Here is a 3,000-nt window from a genome sequence, read left to right as displayed (position 1 = left end):
TGCGGAGGCTTCAATCTGAGGTAAGTAATACATACCTTTGTCTTGTATGGTTTCTTTTTATTTATTTTTTGGGTTTACAACCACTTTAAGGTGCCTAGTGTAGCCCAAAAGAACACACCTCGGGGTAGGCCTCATGTGACCCTTGGTTGGCACCCAACAAGGAGAGAAATATGAAGGACATGATGACCACCCTGTCACCCTACACAGCCGCCCCACAACACACTACTATGTGCTGCAGAGTTGGTAAAGCATGCAGATAGTCTATGCGCATGCTTTATGTCACCCCAGTAAAGTTTTTACATAGGCTCTGGAAACTGTACAGCCCCCTAATGACCAGGTTCATAACCCCTGAATGGGTGGAAAAATTATCCCAATGTTATGTCATCGTGAGAAAGCATGCTAGGGTGGTCTCTATGATCAGACTCCTAACTAATGTGGTGCCTGAGCGCAGGGCACAATGAAGCAGTTTACCCCCAGACTTTCCTTGTGACACTGTGACATGCAATGCTTTTTTATATTATCAGAAACGGGAAGTAGATACAGATTTCTCACTCTCCTGTGGCCATGCTGCTCAGAGGTCCTTGGAGAATGTTTTCTAGTACCCAGCAACTTGACATGGATTAGGTTTGTGGGACATTGGGATTTTTCCTAACTCCCAGGATAGTCCAGTGGAAATTGAAGCAGTTGGGGGTTATGCTTTGGAGAATCGGACTTGGTAATGGCGACAGTGTTTGGTTGCATAGTGGATTCGTTGAGATTTACCCTCATTTGCTTTCAAAACAGGAAGTGATATCAAATCTCTCCATCAGAGAGGCAAGTAAAAAACACAATGGCCCGGATTCACAAAGCACTTACGCCGACGTATCTCGAGATACGCTGCGTAAGTGAAACTATGCTCCGTTGTATCTGTGCGCCGTGCCCACAATCTGAGATAAAAATAGGCTTCCTACGACCGACGTAACTTGCCTACGCCGTCGTATCGTGGGCGCATATTTACGCTGGGCGCATTTGCCGCTCCCATTGATTTTCTATGCACATATGCAAATGAGGGAGATACGCCGATTCACAAACGTACTTGCGCCCGGCGCATAATATACGCGGTTTGCGTAAGTCGTACGTCCGGCGTAAAGTTATTCCCCAAATAGGAGGCGCAACTCATGCAAAGGTATGGACCAGGGAACAGAGCCGTCGTATTTTACGTTGCTTACGTAGTACGTGAATAGGGCTAGGCGTAGGTTACGTTCAGGTCGTAGGCAGTGATTCGACGTATCTTAGGCAGATGTTTCGACGTGATTCTGAGCATGCGCACTGGGATGCGGCCACGGGGCGGCGCATGCGCCATTAGTTTTATATACTTCTATGACGCTTGGCCCATCATTTGCATGGGGTCACGCCTCATTAGCATGACTCACGCCCAATTCCACCTACGACGGCTTACGCCGAGGGAACCCAGCGCAGTTTGGGAGGCAAGTGCTTTGAGAATTCGGTGCTTGCCTCTCTGCACGATGTCGGCGTAGCGTATATTAGATACGCTACACCGGCATAAATATGCGCCAATGTATGTGAATCCGGGCCAATTTTTACCAGAATGAGGAAAGGTTAGAACTTTTAAATTTTTTTCTTTGTATAACTTTTGACATTTTTTTAATCTTTGACCATTATCATCCACTCTCATTTGTTGTATAGTCTTCACAATAATAGTAATGCTGGCCATGCACTAGGATGTCATTAGATGTTCATTTTCAGAACAACCGTTTAATTTCCTAAACATATATGACCATAGTGATCAGAAAGTTTGAAGGAACAGGATGGAAAGGCACAGCTTTGTGAGCAGTTACATGCGTTCAGCCATGAGAAGCTGCAGGAGTTGTCAGGCTCCCATTGCTTTTAGTAGAGCTTCCCGCCTACTGCTAACTGCAGGGTCTCTCACAGCTAATTGAAAACTGCCTATTCCCAAGTGTAATTGGGGCCTCAGCCCAGGTTCACACTGGGTACGATTTGGTACGATTTGAGATGCAATTTCACATGTAAAAATGGCATCTCAAATCGGCGGCATTTGCCGGCAAATGTCGGCAATGGCACCGTCCTAATCGGTGCGATGCTGCATCTGCGGCGCTGCACCGATTAAAAAAAGTAGTTCCTGTACTACTTGATTTCGGGCCGCGATTTACATTGAACCCTGCACAGATGTCTCTTAAATCACGGCCGAAATCGCGGAAAAATCGCGGTAAAACCGTGATTTTACCGCGATTTTGAATTCGCAGCAGTGTGCACCTAGCCTCAAAGGAATACCCAACTGCATCTTTACATTTTCTTTTCAAACCTTAATAACGTTCAACTTTACATACTAGATGGGAGGTAAGTGTACAAAACAGTACAAAATTCTCAATCACTCAGCTCTACTAAGCAGCCAATCAAACTTGGTTATCATTTTAAAACTGAGGTCATGTTTGCACAAATTGTCTGAATATATGGAGGAGCTGTATCTAATTACAAGTAGTGCATATGCAAAATTATTACTGAATAGCTACATTTTACGCTTTTGCCTCGAACACATGACCGGTTTTCCCCACGAGAAAACTGCAATTTTTTAGATTGGTCGGGAAAACCGGTCTTGTGTATGCTCCATAGCAGTTTTCCTGATGAGAAAACTGCCCGCAAATAAAAATTCAAACCTGCTCTATTTTTTCCTGTTGTGTCTCCGGTCAGTATTTTTCTCGTTGCGAAAACCGGTTGTGTGTGTGCTTTTCCGAGGGGAAAAAAAACACGCATGCTCAGAATCAAGTATGAGACGGGAGCGCTCGTTCTGGTAAAACTAGCGTTCATAATGGAGATAGAACATTCATCACGCTGTAACGGACTGAAAAGCACAAAGACTGAAAAGCGCAAATCGTCTCTCACCAAATTTTTACTAACGCGAGGATCAGCAAAAGCAACCCAAAGCGTGGCGCTATTTGAATGGAACATCCCCTTTATAGTGCTGTCGTACGTGTTGGACAT

This window comes from Rana temporaria, chromosome 10, assembly GCF_905171775.1.
Source record: "Rana temporaria chromosome 10, aRanTem1.1, whole genome shotgun sequence".
In the NCBI taxonomy this organism is placed as follows: Eukaryota; Metazoa; Chordata; class Amphibia; order Anura; family Ranidae; genus Rana; species Rana temporaria.
This window is presented reverse-complemented; position numbering follows the sequence as displayed.